The sequence below is a fragment of the Perognathus longimembris genome, chromosome 14 (assembly GCF_023159225.1).
Source record: "Perognathus longimembris pacificus isolate PPM17 chromosome 14, ASM2315922v1, whole genome shotgun sequence".
NCBI classification, from domain to species: domain Eukaryota; kingdom Metazoa; phylum Chordata; class Mammalia; order Rodentia; family Heteromyidae; genus Perognathus; species Perognathus longimembris.
Window position 1 is genome coordinate 52443697 of NC_063174.1, and position 21890 is coordinate 52465586.

At 47.5% G+C, this 21890-nt stretch overlaps 1 protein-coding gene across 3 annotated transcripts in view; it reads right to left on the bottom strand.

Annotated features, from left to right (window-relative positions):
- Nucleotides 1-21890, bottom strand: part of Foxn3 (forkhead box N3) — a 360243-nt gene that overhangs the window by 226377 nt on the left and 111976 nt on the right. Inside the window, exon 3 of one of the 3 annotated variants that reach the window (XM_048361885.1) lies at nucleotides 2804-2919. The exons of the other annotated variants lie outside the window; for them this stretch is intronic. The gene's annotated coding sequence lies outside the window, so the exon portion shown is untranslated. The remainder of the gene's footprint in view (nucleotides 1-2803; nucleotides 2920-21890) is intronic. 3 annotated transcript variants of the gene reach the window in all.

The window sequence follows — 21890 nt, forward strand, 5'->3', positions numbered from 1 at the left end:
AGATCTCAGACTCCTGAGTAGGATTACAGGTGTGAGCCACCAGCACCTGGCTAGACTCCTTTATTTGGATATCTGCCTCTTATCTTGTGAATCAGTGAAGCTCTTCTACCAAACCTTCCCCAAACCTTAGTTACTGGCATTGTTACCAGAATAGCTCCTCACCTTTTAAAGCATCTATAGTACATGGTGTGTGTGTTCACATGTGCACGCGCACACCTGTACTGGAGCTTGAACTGAGCCTGGGCTCTTGCTTTTCTTTTTTCCTTCCTTCCTTCTTTCCTTCTTTCCTTTTTTTTTTTTTTTTTGCCCATTCTGGGGCTTGGACTCAGGACCTGGGCACTATCCCAAACTTCTTTTTTTGCTCAAGGCTAGCTCTCTACCACTTTAGGCATAGCACCACTTCCAGCATTTTCTGTTTCTGTGGTATTGAGGAGTCAAACCCAGGGCTTCATGCATGCTAGGCAAGTACTTTACCACTAAGCCACATTCCCAGACCTCTAAGTGATTTCCCTTAGCTTTTTCATGCATGGCCAGTGCTCTATCCCTTGATCCACAGCTCCACCTCTGGCTCTTGGGTGGTTAATTGGAAATACAAGTCTCTACGATTTGCCTGCCTGAGCTGCCTTCAAATCACAATCCTCAGATCTCAGCCTCCTGCATAGCTAGAATTACAAGTGTGAGCCACTGATGCCCAGTCATTTATGACTTCATAAAAGTCCATCAGGCTCTTCAATACTCAATTAATTATAGCTCTTCCTTACCCTACCCTCTGTTCTTCTAACTTATATATACATAGACACACAAGATAGGTAAGTCCAAATTCTTTTCTGTGACCCCAAACAAACCCCCAAGTCTCCAGTACTCCACAGACAAAATCTCAACACCCATGTTCACAGATACCCATGAAAGGACTTGACTAGTTCAACACATCTCCCGCAAGTCAATCAATCCATCAGAGGATGGAGAAGTTCTAAAGTCCACCTTTCAAGTTTTCCTGTGATAGGAACAAGACGGAGTTTAATTGAGAAGAAAATGCCAAGGTGGCATTTGGAATGACCACGTGGGTGAGGGCAGGAGGCCAGCTGGGAGGACATTTTGCATTCTCCTCGGGAGCGATGGCGGGGTGGGTCGCCAGATCTGCACAGCCCCACGTGCACACAGCTCAGCCAAGTCTCCACCAACGTGTGCCTTCCTCAGCCGCTAAGGCAGGGAGCTTTCCATCAGGAGCCTCTTGGGGAGAGGAGGTCATGGGAAGAGCCAAAATGCCGCCCCTCCAAAGAAACCCAGGTGGTCTAAGGGTCAGAATGCTTGACAGAGAAAGATGGAAGCCAGTGGCCCGGCCGAGGACCAACACACAAGGCATAGTGGTCGCTCAGGTCCCATTGCCACGCCCCTTGCCACGCCCCTTGCTCCTAAAGCTATGACCCACTCTGCCTTCATAATAGGGCCAGCTTACTGCATGAAAGTAGAGCCAATGGGGCCCGGACACCCCCTTTCTCATGCTTTAGGAGCATCCTTTAGGAGTAATGAAGCCCCTGGCCAGACAGTGGGGTCATCTGGCAGCTTTCTGTGTATGTGCACATGGGTACTGGTGTTCGAACTCAAGGCCTAGATGCTGTCCCTTAGTTCTTTCACTCAAGGCCAGTGCTCTGTCACTCCAGCCACCCCTCCCTCCATGTCCAGCGTTTTTCTGGTTAATTGGAGATCAGAATCTCACAGATTTCCCTACCCAGGCTGGGTTCCAACCACGATCCTCAGATCTCAGGCTCCTGAGTAGCTAAGATGATAGGTATGAGCCACCAGTGTTCACTAGAAACAATATTCTGTACATTATCTTGTTAAGACTTTGCTCCTTGGTGGGCACTGGTGGTTCACACCTATAATACTAGCCACCCAGGAGGCTAAGATCTGAAGATCTCAGTTCAAAGCCAGCCTGGGCAAAAAAGTCTCTGTGAGACTCATCTCCAATTAACCACCAAACTGGAAGTGGCGCTGTGGCTCCATGTGGTCCAGCTCTATGCTTGAGCAAAAGAGCTCAGGGACATGGCCCAGGCCCTGAATCAAAGCCCCCACAACCAACAATAACAACAACAACAAAGACTTTGCCTCTTGGCCCTTGGACTGAAATAATTTTCAAGGTTTGCGTGTTAAACTCATGGGGAACATGAAGATGGCAGGGCTAGTCTGTATTTTCTACGAATCCACTGTGCATGTCATAGCCTGGAAGCAACATTCTCCCACCACCGACTTAAAGAATGACAGCCTCAGTTTCCCTGAATGTAATGAGTTGAAGCAGACAGGATGAATCTGCAGGTCTTTCTCAGAGTGGGAGTGCATTGTGTAAGTAGGAGTCTTACCCTAACCAGTCAGGACCAGGTCAGGAAGCAAGACACTCTGATGACTGAATCTTCCCCATCAGACACATTGAAACTTGGCTTCACACTAGCTTGTGCATGACTGATCCCAGGCTCATTCCCTAGATGCCTCTCATTTTGCTACTAATTTGGTGAATGATGATGCCCCTAGAAGTTGGGACAAGTCGCCCTTGGGGGGCCTCTGACCATCACTGGCAGCCATCAGATAAGGCCATGAGGGTCTGGTAACACCGGTTCCAATAGCCTGCCTGGTTAGCAGGAAATGTAACTCCTCACACCAGAACACTGGGCCTAAATATGACAGCTGGCCACGGGCATACTGGCCATGCGTCACAATCATAGAAATAGAGTTTACAGACCATGTTCAAATTGAGCAGGGCTTCCCTGGGCTGGCCTCTGGATTGATATGTTTTCCGTTCCCCTGTTACCTGTCAGTAACTTGTCACCTTGTCGATGTCAGCCTGCGAAGCACAGAGGATGAATGGGACATTTCCAGATCTCCGTGTTCCTTGTGCAGAATTACCGGAGCTGGCGGGTGACAGTCCTGCAGGTTAAATCTTCATCAGCACACCTTCCTGTCTTCACACGTCATACTCTTTCACCATCCACGGTAGCCATTTGCTACCCATTTCAGAAAGCTTCAAGTGTGCTGTGTCTACATTATGTATTTATGTTTATATTGTGTTTATTATATGTATATTGTATTTATTGTGTGTATATTATAGTATATTATGTTTAAAGGAATAAAGAACTTTGCGCTAGTACTAGAGCTAGAACTCAGGGCCTGGGTGCTGTCCCTTAGCTTTCCATTATAGATAGATAGATAGATAGATAGATAGATAGATAGATAGATAGATACAGATACAGATATGTAGTTGGTTATGGGACTTGAACTCAAGGGCTGAGTCCCTGGGCTCAAGGCTAGCACTCTACCACTTTGAACCACAGAGCCACTTCCAGTTTTCTGGTGGTTCATTGGAGGTAAGAGTCTCATGGACTTTCCTGCTCGGGCTTGTTTCAAATCATGATCCTCAGATCTCAGCCTCCTGATTACAGGTGTGAGCCACCAGTGCCCAGCTAATTACTTGTTCCTTAAGAAGCTGGCACTGTCACGCCAAAGCCTACCTTATCTGAATGTCTCAGCTAGCCAGGTACAGTGTCTCATGCCTATAAGCCCAGCTACTTAGAAGGCAGAGATCAGGGTGATCACCACTCAGGAGAAAAAAACATAAACTCCACCTCAATAAACAATCCAGATGTGGCGATTCACATCTGTCATATGTAGGAGGCCCAGAGAGGAGGCTCTCAGTCTGGCAAACCGTGCAAGACCCATTCTGAGAAATAGTAAAAGCAATAAAGGGCTAGGGGCATGGCTCAAGTGGTAGAGTGCCTGCCTAATAAGTGAGAAGCCCTGAGTTTGAACCAGTATTGCCAAGAATTAAGTAAACAACTCAATTAGCTCTCAGCTTCCCAAGGCCATTGCCCCCTAATGCACAGTCATAGAGACCTTCCAGAGACTGAGAAGGAAACGTCAAAGCCCCTATTTGGGACTGGGGATATAGCTCAGTGGAAGAATGCTTGCCTACCACTTCTAGCCAAAGCACCCCAAAAGAAAAACAAAATCACTTCTCTCTGAAGTTCAATCCTTAATCTCTACCCTGGATTCTTTTTTTTTTTTTTTTTTTGGCCAGTCCTGGGCTTGGACTCAGGGCCTGAGCACTGTCCCTGGCTTCTTTTTGCTCAAAGCTAGCACTCTGCCACTTGAGCCACAGCACCACTTCTGGCCGTTTTCTGTATATGTGGTGCTGGGGAATCGAACCCAGGGCCTCATGTATACGAGGCAAGCTCTCTTGCCACTAGGCCATATCCCCAGCCCCTCTTCCCTGGATTCTAAATCAATATTCTACATTCATCCTACAGCGTATATGACTGATACAAGCATCACTCCCCGAACTGAAGCGAAAGAAGGGGGCTCTGTACCCCAGGATCTACAGGTATGCCCGGGTCTGTGTCCTAACAACCCGGAAAGAGTAAAGGAAGAAAGGCTAGGACAAGAACCCGGAGAACAAGGCTACCCTGTCACCTTCCCAGGAGATGATTTATTGTTCCTGAATTTGGTTTTGAAACAAGGAACATCTCTTATCAATGATCTTCAAAACACTAAAGAAGTAAAGATAATTCATCCACCATGGCCTGACTCAGACATCAATGGAACCGCAGCGGGCAAGCTTCATTGCCAAGGCCACCACCTCCCTGGCCTGGCATCCTGGGCCCCAGAGGCCAGAGCAAGCGCGGCTGCCACTCGAGCAGCACTAATGTGGACGCAGGAGGGACAGGGCCATGGCGCTCCCAGCCAGGTGTCCCGGCCAGCAAGGCCATCTGGGGTAGACACCACGCTCATTCCAGCCTGCTGGGGAAACCTGTTCTGTTGACAGCATCACTTAAATCCAGCCAGCTTCAAGAGTCCCCATCAAAATAGGGAACTCCTGTCCCCCTCCTTCTAGAGAAGGATACATCCACCCACATAGCCGTGGGCCGGGCGGGCTCCAGAAAACAAATCAACTCCAACAATAAAACACTGGGGGAAAAAAAAGGGACTAGACTCTAGATTTGGTTTTCCTCAAAGCTGGAGAGGAAAGCCTTGAAACACATCCACCTAAAATGCCACCACCACACGTTTAAACACTCACACACATATGTGAACTGCATCTGTGCCAAACGATCATGGAAAAGCTGGGTAAAACCCGGTGCAGGGAAAGAGGGGGAAGAGATACCGTGGGAGTGGTCCCATCACTTTTATTTATTTTCTAGTGGAGAGTTATTTGGCACTATTGATTACAATGTAAAAATCTGGCCAGACAGGCTGGCTCAGGCCTATAAACCTGAGATGTGAGAATCACTGTTCAAAGCCAGCAGGAGCAGGAAGGTCTGTGAGAGTCTAATCTCCACTAAACTACCAGAAAAGCCAGAAGTGGAGCTGTTGCTCAAGGGGTAGAGCACTAGCCTTGAGCTAAAGAAGCTCAGGCACTGAAGCGAGAGGTTCAAGCTCCAGGTCTGGCAAATACAAAAAAGTGAAAATCCCATTGGCCCAACATTCCCTTTGTAGACAGGCATTGTACAGAAATATAGCTGGCATGGAGAGATTAAAGAGTAGGGACCCCTGGGCTGGGGATATGGCCTAGTGGCAAGAGTGCTTGCCTCGTATACATGAGGCCCTGGGTTCAATTCCCCAGCACCACATATACAGAAAATGGCCAGAAGTGGAGCTGTGACTCAAGTGGCAGAGTGCTACCCTTGAGCAAAAAGAAGCCAGGGACAGTGCTCAGGCCCTGAGTCCAAGCCCCAGGACTGGCCAAAAAAAAAAAGACTTAAAAAAAAAAAAAAAGAGTAGGGACCCCATAATGGCATTTCTAGCCTCGTAAGAGGAAGAAAAAAGTGACAGGTATTCCCTTTCTTTTCCCTCTCTGGAAACTACATCCAATCATATCAGATGGCTGTGGCCATCTGAAAACGACAAAAAGAATTCTCATCAGAAAGTGAATCTGGCCAGGCCCTGGGGCTCACACATGTAATCCTAGCTACTCCTGAGGCTGAGATCTGAGGATCGTGATTCAAAGCCAGCTTAGGCAGGAAAGTCCACAGAAATTCTTATCTCTAACCACCAGAAAAATTGTGTGACTCAAAATGGTAGAGCACTACCTTTGAGCAGAAAAGCTCAGGGACAGCACCTAAGCCCTGAGTTCAAGCCTCACAACAGACCAAAAAAAAAAAAAGCAAGAGAAAAAGCTGCCTGGAAGAACAGACAGGGGGCCAGAGCCAGCTATTGTTTGGCGGGGGTGGGGGTGGGGGTTGGGGGCTGGGGGGGTGGGGTGGGGTTGGAGGTCTCCTATTATTCCTGGGGGCCAGGGCAGGGCAGGGTCAGTTTCCTGCATGTCCATAGTTATTAGTGAGGAGCCTCCAGGCCAGCTTTGGAGAAGGCTGACAGAGGGGTGATAGGTAAGCTTCCCAGAATGCAGCTGGGGCCCCTGGAAGAGGAACATCACTGCTGTGATTTTTTTTTTTTCCCATCAGCCTTGGCCCACTCCCCAAAGAAGCAGCATTTTCTGTGGTGGTTCCACATGAGCCTCGAGGGACCGAGCAATCAAGACACCCCTGCACACACACACACACACACACACACACACACACACACACACACACACACACACACACACACACACACACACGGGTCCCAGCAACAAGTTTTGGCTGATCTGTCCCTAGAGAAGATAAAGCCCTTAAATAAAGATTAGCCACGCTTGGTCCAGCACTGCTCACAGCCAAGAGTCAAAGTCGATATTTGCTGAGTGGAAAAGGACAAAAGGAAACAAATTCATTTGCGAGCTCTCCAAACAGCCCAGGGAAAGAAGCTGCGCCTGAGCCCCGCCTGAGCCCACTGCCCGGCCCCCCAGGTCTCTGAATCCCCCGCGGTCACTGAGTTGCACAGAGTTGTGTGGTTTGTACCGCTGAGAAGACAAGCAACGCTGTGCTTCAAAGCAAATGGTAATGGCCACTCCCACCCACCTTTGAGACCTCCCTCCCTCCCCTGTAGCCACCACCTGGATTCAGGTGCAGCTAGTCCAGCAGCCGTGTTGCTCCCTCTCCCGTGGGAGATAGGGCCCCACTAATAAACCCCCTTATGAACCTTTTTCTCCTATGGCTGGGACATATCCTTTCAATCCTCAGGAGCAGTTAGGATTGATTCCAGGCAGGAGCCACCAGCACCCAATCACCACCTGGGTTTGGAAGGCAGGTCTATCACAGGCATCTGGAATCCCAGAAGTCTCTGCTGCCTGCATTGAATAGAGCTGTGGGCAAGAAGCTGCCCAGGGGCCTGGGTTGCTGGCTGGGGTATGCTGTATGCCATACAGATGTGCAAGGAGCACACCTGCATGGGACAGCAATGACTCAGGACTGCCAGGCCTATGGAGGAAGGTGATACAATGTACACATTGCCCAAAGCCGTGCCCTCCGCTGCCTGGTGTGTGGGACCTCTGGAGACCCACAGCCCCCCTTAGCCACACGCACCCCGTACTTTCCTGTTGCCACTTCTTCCAGGGGGAGGGGGAGGGAGAGCTTCCTTCTCCTGCACCGTGTTCTAAAAGACAGGGACATCCTAGTTACACCTTTTCCCCTGAGCGTCAGCGAAGCCTTGCAGGCGTGTCTAACAGGCTGCAGCCCCCAAATGACATTTCCCAAAGGTCAGAGCCAAATCCTAAGGGCTGCATGAAAAGTGAACTGAGATTTTTTTGTTTTGGGTTTTTTTTTTGGTGGCTAGCATGGTTGATCTTTGCAGGACCCAGTCACCAACACGATTCCCACTCCCTCTTCTGGAAACTTGAAGGAAACATCTATATGACACCCCACACCACTTCCCGTGCGGCTAACAAAGACCAACGCTATGCAAGCACAGATACTGCAGGAAAATACTGGTTTGCCAGAGTGCAAGTGCAGGTGCTTCATTGTTCCAGCAATTCTCTGTCTGGGAGAAGCCACATGTCAGGAAGATCGGGAGCCACGCCCAGGGCAGGTGTGTGCATAGGTTGCACATAGGTGTGAACACTGCCTTGACTACTCAGAAAAGACTGAACATGAAGCCCGATGCTAGCGGGTCACGCTTACCATCCCAGCCACTCAGGAGGCTGAGATCTGGGGACCGTGGTTTAAAGCCAACCACTCAAAAGGCTGGAAGTGGCACTGTGGCTCAAGTGGTAGAGCGCTAGCCTTGAACAAAAGAGTTCAGGGACAGCACCCAGGCCCTGAGTTCAAGCCCCAGGGCTGGTACAAAAAAGAAACGAAAGACACTCTTTCCAATTTAGCCATGAGGACAATTAAATTTCAGCACGAGTTTCGGGAGGACGAACTCTAAACCAACCACGCCATCACCTTGCCCAGCCTGAGCTCACATATAGGAGCTGTTGTGAGCCCGGGATGTCACATTCATGATAGAGCTACACACATACACACACACACACACACACACACACACACACACACACACACACAGAGGATCATGGTGAGGCCAGTGAGTAGGTCTCCATCAGAATCTTTCAGGTATGGATTCTAGATGAAGCCATGGGATCTCCAGTCACGTCGGGGAAGCGGCTCCTCGGTGAGAGACCGACGATCTCCTCATCCACATATCTCATCGTGACCCAGACTAGGCAGGGTTTCACCAGGATTGCCCACAAAAGCATGTTGTAAATATCCTCTCCCCACCCCCACCCCCACCCCCACCCCCCAGTTCTGGGGCTTGAACTCAGGGCCTGAGCACTGTCCCTGTGCTTTTTTGAGGCACTGATCCACTTGCTGTTTCCTGGTGGTTCACTGTAGTTAAGACTCTCACGGACACTTTCGTACCTGGGCTGGCTTTGAACCGCGATCCTCAGATCTCAGCCTCCTGAGCGGCTAGGCTTACGGATGTGGGCCACAGTGCCTGGCTGTAAGCATCCGTGTATGCACCAGCTAAGCCGCATGTGCAGCAGCAACCCTATGTGCTTGGCAGAAAGGCAGAGCACAGTTGTGTGTGGTGGGATTTCCCAGCCAACTGGTACCCATCCCACACTAGCACTAAACACAAGGCTGGGGATTCTGAAAGGATTTCTCTACACCTCGCAAAAAGGGCATTGCCTACGCTTCACGGTTTTCCTTATAGGCTGGCCACCCATCATCTCTCCCATCGTCCTGCTGGGTGTGGAATTCTAGAACCGGTTCATCCACCTGCAGCTTTGAGGTTTTTGGTACACTATTTAATCTCTCCGTGCTACCACGTTCTCATGGATAATGCAGTGAATTAGGAGTCTGGCTACAGGAACAACAGAAAGTCAGCCAGGATTTAGTTAAGTTTAGTTCATAGGCTTGGAGATCACTGTTTTGTCCTCTGAGATCCTTTCTGTTCCTCTTAGGTTCCTGGCTATAGTCCAGATGGCTGAGGTTGCTGGCAGAGTGAGGATGTCCTATGTGGGCAAAAAGTCCTTTTTGGGACTTGGAGAATAGAACTAAGGTCCTGACGGAACAAACCAAGCCCAGACCCCCAGCTCTTCCCTTCTAATATCAGGAGGCCTTCAGGGCATGCCTGGAACATGTAATGAACACACAGAGGTGGGCAAGGAACACAACTGGAGTGAACTCAGTGGTAGAGTATTGTCTACCATGTGTGAGGTCCTGCTAGCCAATACCACACATACTCACACGCACACACGCACACACATGCACACAAAGAGCCAATGAAAATAATTCCTAGGCCTCCTGAGTGAAAGAAACCTTCTGTAGAGTCACTTCCAAGAGGAAAAAAGAAACGTGTAGATGCCTACTTAGGAAAATGAAATATCAATGATGAACTGAAACCTTTGGACAGGCCAGGCTTGGTGACTCATGCCTGTAATCCCAGTTACTTGGGAGGTGGAGGTGGAAGGATTGCAGTCTAAAGAAACCCCGGGTAAAGTTATCAAGAGCCTCTATCTCAAAAACAAACAGAAGGCAAACTGAATCACTCAGGGGGGAAAAGGCTGACCTAGGAAGCCCAAGGCCCTGAGTTCAGTCTCCAGAAAGAGTTGGGGAGGGAGGAAAGGGTGGCAAACCACAAAACAAGCAAACATCACGGGGCCAGTTCACTGAGAACACGGGGATGGCCAAGGAAGGAATCTCAGCCATTCCAAAAGAGAAGTGTAGGAGGAGCTTAGAAGGGGACCTGCACTTGGCTAGGAAAGAGAGGCCTGGGAGACTCAGCTGAACACTCGCCTCTGACTTCTGTCTTGTGCCTGCTGGACATTACCGTGAACTATCGTCCTTGGCAGTGCCCCTGGTCCAATGAGATGGAGATGATGGTGGGCTGGCGCCCTGGGCCACCCCTTGGCTCGGACTCTAGAACAAAACTGAGGAGGGGAAGAGAAAGAATTCTGTCACTGCTGAGTGCTCACGCCTGCAATCCGAGCTACTCAGAAGGCTGAGACGTGAGGATCACGGTTCAGAGTCAGCCAGGAAAAACACGTCTTTGACATTCTTCTTTCCAACTAACCAGCAAAGAAAGCAGAAGTACAGGTGTGGCACAAGTGGTACAACACCAGCCTGGAGTAAACAAGCCAAAATGAGAGCAAAGTGAGGTCCTGAGTTCAAGCCCCAGTGCCGGGTTAGGTGAGACCACATGACCAGCTCGGGCCAATACAATGTGAGTGGAAATGACCTGTTACCACTGAACCAACCTTGTGTGTCACCATTTCTCTTTTGTCTTCAGCCATGATGATGAGAATATTCCATGTGCTTCCATTACAGACTAAGAACATCAGCACAAGGCAGGTCCCCCCAGCTAACCCGCCACAGATAGGCAAGAAATACAATACCATTATTTTAGGCCACTGAGTTATGGGGATCGCCTGTCACCCCATAACCTAGCCAAGCTTGAGAGATACATATACACTGCTTGGCCACTGGCAAGCGGCCTGCTTCCAAGTTATTGACTAATTGCCAAGTCTTTGATTGTATTGAAATAGATTGTTCTTCCATAAAGGTCCAGAGTACCAAGAGCTTAGCAGTTCATTCATGATAAGGGTATGATTTTAATTGTGAGGTGCTAATTTACTTCTTTGGGGAAGGTGAATGAGGAAACAGGGCTCTCAAACAATCCTCTCCCTGAGGTTACCGCATCCTCAATTCCTTTCCTGGGGCCAGCAAAAGAGAACTGGAGGCACAAGGACCACATTTGGGAGCCCCAGGAGGAAAAGGCGGCCATTTTCACACACTGCAACTGGCCTAGAACTCACCATCCTCCGGTCTGTACCTCTTGAGAGCTGGGGTTACAGGTGTGCATGGACATGCTCAGGATTCTAGACGTTAAGCTGGGTTGACCAAATGGGAAATGTCCTATCTGCTTTATTTTCCCCATACAATGAAGAGTTAGAAAATACAGTGGGCTGACACCTACTGGTCAAGTTTCAACTGAATTATCTCACCCCTCCAAAGACATATTTCACTTCATCATTTTATTTAAAATGCAAAATCTGAGCTGAGGACACAACTTGTTGTACGTCCCTGTACACAAGAATTCACAAGTTTTGGTGTAGCAAGATATATTTAAATATTTGTAGCAGAACACTGATGGCTCATGCCTGTAATCCTAGCTACTCAGGAGGCTGAGATCTAAGGATCAAAGTTCAAAACCAGCCAGGGCCCAAAGACTGTGAGACTTATCTTCAATTAACCATCAGAAAACAGGAAGTAGAGCTGTGGTTCAAAGTGGTAGGGCGCTAGCCTTGAGCAAGAGAGCTCAGAGACAGCACCCAGGCCCTGAGCTCAAGCCCTGTGACCAACAAAATGAATGTTAGGTCTGCCTGGGAGAACAGCCCCTCTTCACCTGCCGGAAGCCAGTAAGTAATCACTTGACTGTGAGTCCCCAAAGGACCCCAGACTCTGAGGTTACTTCCTCATCTGCTGAGGTCACTTCCTGAACCACCCTGATCATGCCTTCCCCAGTGAGAGGTTCCCCAGGCTCTGAGATCACTTCCGCATCCACTATGGTCCCGCCTCCCACCCTTCCCTATATAAGCCAGCTCAGCTTGAGTCCCGCTTTCTCTTTTCCTCTTCTTCCTTCCTTCCCCCTCTGTCTTGGGGTGCCTTCCCCCGCCCCCCACCCTTGTGCAGGCCAGCAGTTTGCTCTCTCCCTAGTAAACTCTTTTCTGCCTGAACCATGTGGCGGGTTTTCTTTCTGGCCAGGATGATTTTTTTTTCAGTTACAAATCTGCTCTAACCTAGCCATTTTAGTGACCAAAATAACTACACTAGGATCTGAATTTCTCAGGGTATTACAATTACCAGGTCAGAGGTACTGACTGGTGAGTTCATAATAAGGCTCAGAAATTAAATGGGAGAGGGAAGGCCAAAGGCCCTGCCTGGCACCCCAATTCACTCCAATTCACACCTCTGCTTGCATTTGTCAGGGTGCTGTGGCCCTCGCTCTAACTACCTTCATGCATGTGTGGCACTCACTTGGCTGTCATAGTCAATTAAATTATTAACGAAAGAACTACACAAATAAAAACATCGTGCTCTTTTTCGGGAGTAATAATTAGGATCGTGAGCAATACAAATTGAATGATAAGAATCACCAGGGCAGTCCAGTGATAAGCTAACAGTTTCTGGCAATCAAACATCTCTGCTCAAGCTGTTTAATAAAATAAATAGCAGCTTGTTGACATTTTTGTTCAGTTAAACACATAGATATCCAGAGGCTACGTTTATGTCTCAGGTAGAAAAACTAAGAAAGATGCTGAGACTAATTGACACAAGAGTGGATCCGGTAATAATGGTAGAGATATAGACATAGTCGTATCTCCAGGCAACAAGAAATCCTTTAAAAAGAAGTATCCCAAATCAGAGCAGGGGACAGGTAGCTTATGCCTGTAATGCTAGCTACTCAGGAGGCTGAGATCTGAAGTTCCCAATTCAAAGCCATTCTGGGCAGGAAAGTCCTTGAGGCTCTTACCTCCAATGAACCACCAAAAAAGCTGGAAGTGGAGCTGTGGCTCAAGTGGTAGAGTGCTACGAGCCTTGAACAAAAAAAGCTAAAGGACACAATCCAGACTCTGAGATCAAGCCTGGGTACTGGCTCAAAAATAAATAAATAAAGTATTTTTAAAGGTCAAACACTACTCTGTACTCTGTGGGGACCTCACTCTCCTGATCTATAGGACACAAACTCCAGCTACCTAGCAAAGATGATGGAGACAACCATGGGAGAGGGTAAACCCAGGTTCTGATCAAATGAAATGGAAGATGCAGATGGAAGCTCATTCCTTTCCTCATAGTACAGAGGATGGAAGATTACAGTGAACACTGGCCAGGCCAAAGTGTGCCTTGAAAAATTCCTCTGTTCTAGGCTCAGATACTTTCCACTGAATGAACTGGTTCCAGGAAACACCGAGAGCCATTATCCAAGGTCCCAACTGAGCAGCCAACAGGGAAATGCCTGTGGTCTACCGTACAGTTCACAGGAGCCTTTTGTTTTATACATTTGGACTCCATTTATGACCCAAAACATAGCTTTTCCTGGTAAAAAGTAGCAACTGAGATGAATTGTCCAACGGTCATGACATTTGCCTTGTTTCCATTCCATGTTGTAAGAGTGCTATCAGGGCTGTAAGAATGAGAGATTGTATGCCAGGCACCAGTGGACACACACAGACACACACACACACAGACACACACACACACACACAAGTGGAGCTGTGGTTCTAGTAATAGAGTGCTAGCCTTGAGCCAAAAAGTTCAGGGACAGTGCTCAGCCTCTAAATTCTAGCCTAGAATTGGCAAAAAAAAAAAAAAAAGAATGAGAGATTATAAAAGCTTTGGTGTCAGAGCAGCGTGAACCTTAAAAGATATAGAATTCTAGTCTTCTAAGAGTCTCTTATTTGTTTGTTTCATGTCAGCACTAGGACTTGAACTCAGGACCTTGCACTCTTGCTCAGCCTTTTTGCTCACATCTGGTACGCTGTGGCTTGAGCCATACCCACACTTTCGGCTTTTTTGGTGGTTAATTAGAGATAAAGAGTCTCATGGATTTGTACGACTTGGCTGGCTTCGAACTGTGATCCTCAGATCTCAGCCTCCTAAATAGTTAGGATTTGGAGTCTGAGGCCTTAGGAAGACAAGACGGCTGGACAAGAGGCAGTCTGAACAGTCAGCACTCAGGGAGAGTGCTTTCCTGTGACACCCTCCTTATTTCAGTCAGTGTTAAAGACAGAAAGCCAGGTGCCGATGGCTCAGGCCTATAATCCTAGTGACTTAGGAGGCTGAGATCTGAGGCATTGCCACACAGCTTTCTGTCTTTAAAACCGTCTGCCTTAAATACGGAGGACATCACAGGGAAGCACCCTGGGCTGAGTGCTGACTGTTTGCCCTCTGTCCGGCTGTCTTGGCTCCCTGAGGCCTCGGACTCCATTTTGAGCCTGGGTTTCCTTTTCTCCTTTTTGGCCTCTCTCATTTCTCCATTTCATGTTCTGGGGTTGGGGGTGGGGAGAAGACCTCATTAAATGTCATTCCATATTCCAAGCAATTTGCTATAGGCAACTACACCATTACTTTGTACAAATACATTTACATAAATCATTATTAGAATGTTTTTATCTTGGCAACATTATTTGGTTCCCAGAGCACAAATTAAATGCATGCTTAAAGCAGAATATTTTAAAGTTATTCCGATATTGTTTATGAGACAGGATTAGAAATTTCCACCCAGTTTTTCTTTCATAATGGCATTCCTTTAGTGTTCTTTGTACATTTAGAAACCACATGTATAATTTCCCAAGGTTTTCTTAAAGTAAATAATTCAACAGATGACTATGTCATGTTTGGCTAATTTTTCAGCTACTTTTCCTTGCAATTCCATGGGTTCATTTCACCTTCTTCTCTTGTACCAGGGTTTGGACTCAGTGCCCAGTGCTTGTTCAAGATGGATGGTGCTCTATCACTAGAATCACATCTCCAGTCCTGATTTTTTGCTGGTTATTTTGGAGATAAAGCCAGGCTTTTCTGCCTTAGACTAGCTTTGAATCAAGATCCTCCATATTTTACCCTCTTGAGTAGCTAGGATTACCGGTGTGAGCCACTGGCGCCTGGGTAGGCTTGGTTTTGAACATAGATCGAGAAGGCAGAGAAATGAAATACACAGTCTTATGGGCAGACAGATTTTGTTCAATATTAGTAAATGAATTGGTTTGTGGGGGGACTTTTATTTTGTTTTAGCTTTTATTACTATTATTTTTCATAAACAGATTTGTAAGTAAACTCTCTGAACTCAAGTTTCTCTTGGCTATTTGTGCTGGGCCCAGGCCTGTTTGGACAAACTTCATAGCACATGGCTCTAGCTGTACCCCACCCTAGATTTCAAATGAAAAATTTGTTTTTGTTTTCACTCCCTGTAAAATGCAGAGCCCAGTTTTCAAACAAGCTGAACTTGTCAATATGGGGTGGGGTGGGGTGGAGATTGGAACCGGAAGTCGGAACTGGAAGTCCGCTCTGCTCCTGCTACCTGATGGTTCCAAAGATGGTCACTCAGCAGTTTGTCTTCTCATGGCCAGCCCTTTACAGGGCTGCAACCACAGCCACTCAAGGGTTTATCTTTCTGCCAGCATGTGTTCTGAGAACATTCCCAGGGAACTGGGGTGCCATCCTCATAAAGGGAGAACGAGACAGCCCCATAGGAATATTTAAAAGCAGAAACCCAGAAAGACCGGGTTCAAATCAAAGCCACTGGCTCGCTGTGTGACCATGAACAAAGTGGCAGGAGGCTCATGAGTTTGAGGCCCGCCTGGCTATGTTGGGTTTTTGAAGGTAGCCTGGGCTTCATCGTATGTTGCATAGACCATGTTTCAAAACAAAACCAAGGAACCTTCTTTGCATCTCCGGCAGTTCATTTTCAAATGCAGCGACTGCATGCCCCGGCCATGCAAGCTTATTTGGGGGAAGAACTGGAGCAAGGGTGTAAAGAGCCTCGGTGGGTGACTCAGGAGACATCAGCTACCACGTGTCTTCGAGGACCCTGGTGGAGGGGTGCTGGGCTATCGTGTGCACATATCGCAACCCAGGATCGACCTGGTGTGAGCGAGGAGCCCTGGCCATCATGCTGGCTCTACTGGAGCATGCTAGGGCTGTCCTGGTGGGAGCACGGGGACTGGTGTTGAGGGGGAGGCAGAGAGGCAGAGACCATGAGACAGCAGAGACAGCACCCTTCTCTTCTTGAAGACTCTGAGAGCCAGAGACAGCAGCCCTGAGAAGAAGCCAGGTGGCTGGTGACACTGGACAGATCCAAGCAGGGGACAGGCACTCCTCCCTTGGGGTGAGGTGGGTGGGCAGTGACCAGAACCAGGACCGCTGAGACCCGCACGAAGGAATACAAAAGGGAGACTGCAAGGAGACTGCCATTTCTAGGTCCTGCTTTTTATTCTCTTGCTTTGAGAAGTCTGGGATCTCCTCTTCCTCCTCTCCCTCCTCTTTCTCTCTCTTCTTCTCTTCCTCTTACTCCTCCTCCTTTTCCTCTCTTCTCCTCCTCCTCTTCTTTTTCTTCTTCCTCCTCTTCTTCTTCAACCTCTCCTCCTCCTCTGCCTCCTCCACTTCTTCCTCTCTCCTCTTCCTTTTCTCTCCTCCTCCTCCTCTACTTCCTCTTCTTGCTTTTCTTCTTCTTCCTCCTTGTCATCCTTCTCCTCCTTTCCCATCTCTCCCTTCTCTTCTTTTCCCTCCTCCTTGCTCAGGATACAGGTTGTCACCTCATAATGCATAAGACAGCCCCCCTCCCAGCCGCAAGTCCCATTTGCGGGTTGCTACCAACCGACTAGTAGCCAAGAGGTCACGCACACCTTTCCTGGCACCTTATTCTCAGTTTCAAATGAGCTTTGCCTCTCTTCCTACTTTTCCTGCCTGATAATTCATTATTGAGTGGAATGGAAAAGATCCAAGATCCCTAGGTGATAGCAGTGTGACAACACCACTCAAGACCACGAAACAAATCACCTATCATCCTAGCTACTCAGGAGGCTGGGATCAGAGGATCAGGGTTCAAAGTCAAACAGAAAAGTCCATGATATGCTTATTCCTCATTTGTCAGCAAAAAAAAAAAAAGCTGGAAGTGGAAGTATGGCTCATGTGGTAGATTACCAACCTTAAGTAAAAAACCAAAACAAACAAACAAGATTGTAAGGTTCTGAATTCTAGCCCCTCAAAAGATAAACAAATATAACCCCCACAATATTTTAGTAATACTGTATCTATTCACATCTTATTATACCTTTGAAAGATCTTTCAGATATCTCATGTGAACCTTTCATGAATGATGTGAGAAAATGTAGAGCTATCTTTTAAAGATGAAGACCTAAAAGCACAGGAAAAGAACAAAATTTCACACCTTGGGCCTGTACTGCAGGCACTGGGGGCGGCCTATGCTCCTAGGTAATTCCTGGCAGAACGCTAGGTCATGTGACTAATTCTAGCCAATGAACAGCGAGCATGGACATGCCCTGTGTCTGTTTTAGTCTATGGCATCTCATCTGGGCCCAGGTAGTCATATTTATAATCCTCGCAACCCCCGGGGGCTCGGAGGATTGAGGCTCAAAGCCAATCCAGACAGAAAAGGCTGGGAGAATCTATCTCCAATTAACCAGTGAAATGTCAGACAGATGGGGGGGTTCAAGTGGTAAAATGCTATTTGTGAGCAAAACAACCAAGTGAGAACATGAGGCCTAGTGTCAGGACAGACGTGCACACATACACACACACTCACAATAGGTCTGACTTCTCAGCTTTCATGTTTTTCTATGTTACAAGAAACAGGTTTGAAGACCTAACTATCCTTTTGGTTTTGGTGATGGTAATGGTACTGGGGCGTGAACTCAAGACTTCCTACTAGCTAGGCTGGTGCTCTTGAGCCACATCTCCAATCCTGGCTTTTTTTGGCTGGTTGTTTATACTATAGGGTCTCTCTGTCCTGGCTAGCATCAACTGTGATCCTTCTGCTCTCAGCCTCTGAAGTGGCTGAGGTTACAGGTGTGAGTCACTGGTGCCTGGCTTGAGATTTAATGTTAGAACTCACATATCCAACTCCTACCATACTTTCTTTTCAATAGTGTCATAAAATTCTACCAAGATGAACACTAGCGGCTCATACCTGTAATCCTAGCTACTCAGGAAGCTGAGATCTGATGATCATGGTTCAAAGCTAGCCTGGGCATGAAAGTCTATAAGACTTTTATCTCAACTAACTACCAAAAAAGCTAGAAGTAGAGCTGTGGCTTATTAAGTGGCAGAGTGCTAGCCTGGAGTAAAAAAGCTCAAAGATAGTACCCAGGCCCTGAGTTCAGGCCCCAGGGATGGCACGAAAACAAGCAAACAAAAATAACAACAACAACAAAATTCTACCAGCTTGGGGAAAAAAACCAAAACAAGACATTGCCAAGATTAAATATTAAATGCCTTAGCTTACTCTTGGTAAGCCTTCAATATTTAGTTGATTTAAAACAAAATATTTATTTGGTTTAAAATAAAATAGCTCATATCTAGTGCCAAGAAAAAATTTAAAAAGTTCTAAGAGGTTCATTTTAATTTGGAACTGATCTGTTCCAACATTAGGTTAATCCAAGAATCTTGGATGCCTCCTCTTAAAGGCACAAGTAATACCGAGGAAATAAAGGTATAGTTCAAATGGCACCACCAGCCTTGAGCAAAAAAGCCAACCCAGAACAAGAGTCCCTGAGTTCAAGTCTCAGTACCACAGTAATTAAATAAATAAGGCTAATACTAGGTGTAGGTTTCTAGTATGAAATTTCCTCAGTGAAGAATCTAATTGCAAGTTGCAATGATAAATAGGAAATTTTAACTAGGGCATGAACCAATTTGCTATATTCTCCCTTCCTTTTTTTCCAATTGTTTTTGTCAGTTGTGGGGCTTGAACTCAGGACCTGGGTACTGTCATTGAGCCTCCTTGTACTCAAGGCTAGTGCTCTACCACTTGAGCCACAAGGCCACTTCCAGTTTTTAAGTGGTTAATTGGAGATAAGCGTCTCACAGGGACTTTTCTGCCCAGGCTGGCTTTGAACCACAATACTCAGATCTCAGCCTCCTGAATAGCTAGAATTATAGGCATGAGCCACTGGCACCCGGCTCTTTTCCCAAATCCAATCCTACTTATCCTTCAACTCTATTTTTTGTCCTCTCAGTAATGGGGATTGAACTCAAAGCCTTGCATTTACAAGAAAGATAGTCTTCCACTTGGGCCATATTGCCAATTTCCAATCTTATTATTATTATTATTTTTTTTTTTTGTGAGACCAGGATTAGAACTCAGTATCCGATGCTTTTGTGCACTGGCTGGTACTCTACCACTTGAGCCACGCCTCCAACCCCCCAATCCTATTTTCCTCTTTTTTTTTTTTTTGTCAGTCCTGGGCCTTGGACTCAGGGCCTGAGCACTGTCCCTGGCTTCTTTTTGCTCAAGGCTAGCACTCTACCACTTCAGCCACAGCGCCACTTCTGGCCGTTTTCTGTATATGTGGTGCTGAGGAATAGAACCCAGGGCTTCATGTATGTGAGGCAAGCACTCTTGCCACTAGGCCATATTCCCAGCCCCCTTATTTTCCTCTTGGGGAAACAGTTCTACACTTCAAAATTTTGCAAATGTTAATGACACACGAATATAAGAAATATTTTCCTTCATACCTATTGGAATCTTTCATTGTAGTTCAAAGCTGCCATTGGTAATCCAGAAACAAATGAACTCAGCTATGTTCCAGAAAACCTTATAGGGACATTGAAATGCTTTGTTTGTGCTGGTACTATAGGGCTTGAACTCAGGGTTTGGGTGTTGTCCCTTAGCTTTTCACTCAAGGCTGGTACTCTACTACTTGAGCTACAGTTTCACTTTCTTTTCTTTTCTTTTCTCTTCTCTTCTCTCTCTCTCTCTCTCTCTCTCTCTCTCTCTCTCTCTCTCTCTGTGTGTGTGTGTGTGTGTGTGTGTGTGTGTGTGTGTGTGTGTGTGTGTGTGTTACCTAACTGGCAATAAAAGCCTCAAGGACTTTCTTGCCCCAGTTGGCTTCAAACCACAAGCCTCAGATCTCAGACTCCTGAGTAGCTGGGATTACAAACGTTAGCCACTGGCATCCGACTCCCATAGAATTCTCAGGAGCACACAATTTGAGTCTTCTTTTAATGTTTTCCCCTCTATTTGAAAATGCAAAGACCCCTTTTTAGCTTGGCAGCTGTGCACTAACAGTCAGTGGACTGTTCTCGGCCTGTGGGCTGGACAGACTTCGTGACCCCTGGCCTAGGCCGAGAGGGGATGGAGCAACCCTCTTAGGCAATCAGGGCAGGCTAAAGAGAACACAAATAGTCCCTGTAGCTTTTCCTTGTCCTGCTGGCTGGGGACTGGGGCTGGGATGGCAGGAGGTCAGAGCTCCCCAGTAAGCCAGGGCCTGGGGCTCCTGGGCACCCCAGTGTGTCCAGGTGGGGACCTGTGTCCAGGCCACCTCTCCACTGGGAGAATGGGAGTCTCAGCCGGGTGTCTCTCAAGGCAATTTTCAGATCAGGGCAGCAAAAGCATTATCTGCCTGAGTGTAAGCCTTTAGAATCTTCTAGAGACATTCTCTAATGAATAAACCCAGGCTCTTTGATACCATTTCCCAGTTCCGAGTGGCACCTTGGAAGGCCAGGCACTGACCTCACACAGCCTCTGGTTCATCCAGTACCTCAGGCCACATGTGCCGGGCAAGGCGTAGGGAGGAAGAGGAGGCAGGGGTGTATGTGAGACTAAGTCAAACACACAGGCAGAGGCAGGGTGCGGGCAGGCACAGGGAAGCAGAAAAGACAATCAAGGCAGTCGGCAAGCCAGGGCTGGACAGCAGCTATCACCAGAAGGGTGTGTTCCTTCAGCGGGAACTCACTAGGATTCTTCTTGTTCTCTTCTGTTTTGTTTCTGCCGGTCCTGGGGCTTGAACTCAGGGCCTGAGAGCAATCCCTGAGGTGTTTGTTTGTTTGTTTGTTTTTTCCTTTTGTGTAAGGCTAGACCGCTACCATTTGAGCTCTACTTTAGCTTTTTGGTGGTTAATTGGAGATAAAAGTCTCACAGAAGCTGGGCACTGGTGGCTCATGCCTGCATTCCTGAGGCTGAGATCTGAGGATTGTGGTTCAAAGCCAGCCTGGGCACGAAAGCCGATGAGATTCTTCTCTCCAATAAACTCAGAACAAGCCAGAAGTGGTACTGTGGCTCAAATGGTAGAGCTCTAGCTCTAGAGCACAGAGAAAGAAGCTCAGGGACAGAGCCCAGGCCTTGAGGTCAAGCCCCAGGACTGGCAAAAACAACAACAACAACAACAAAAAGTCTCCCAGACTCTCCTGCCAGGGCTGCTTTGGAACCTTGATCCTCAAATCTCAGCCTCCTGAGTAGCTACCAATCCGGGCATGAGCTAGTGATGCCCGGCTACACTGGGATTCTTAAGGAACTCAGTTCCAAAATGGAGTTTGGCTGTGATTGGGCCAGAAGATCAAGGTCTTGCCAATACTGTGATCAGACAGCCAGGCCCCCTCACCAAGCTCACAGAGGAGAGCAGTTCTGCCTTCCCAAACATGCTCCATATTATCCTTTTCCTTCTGCCTGGCCAAACACATGCCAGACTCAGAACTGCCTGTAGCCCTTTTTTGGCCCATTAATTCTTCCCTAACCATCTATCTCAGTCTCCATCCGCCATGTCTCTCAGTTCCCTAAAGCAGAGAGCTAAAGTTAGTGCCCAGTGCCACCCTGAGCTGAGCCATATGCATGCCAACTTCTTATGCTCAAATTCTCTCTCTCTCTCTCTCTCTCTCTCTCTCTCTCTCTGTCTTCCAGCTTGAACTCTGGGCCTGGTCCCTTCCCTGAGCTCCTTTTGCTCAAGGCTAGTACTCTACCACTTCAGCCACAGAGCCACATCTGCTTTTTCTATGATTAATTGGAGGTAAGAGTCTCAT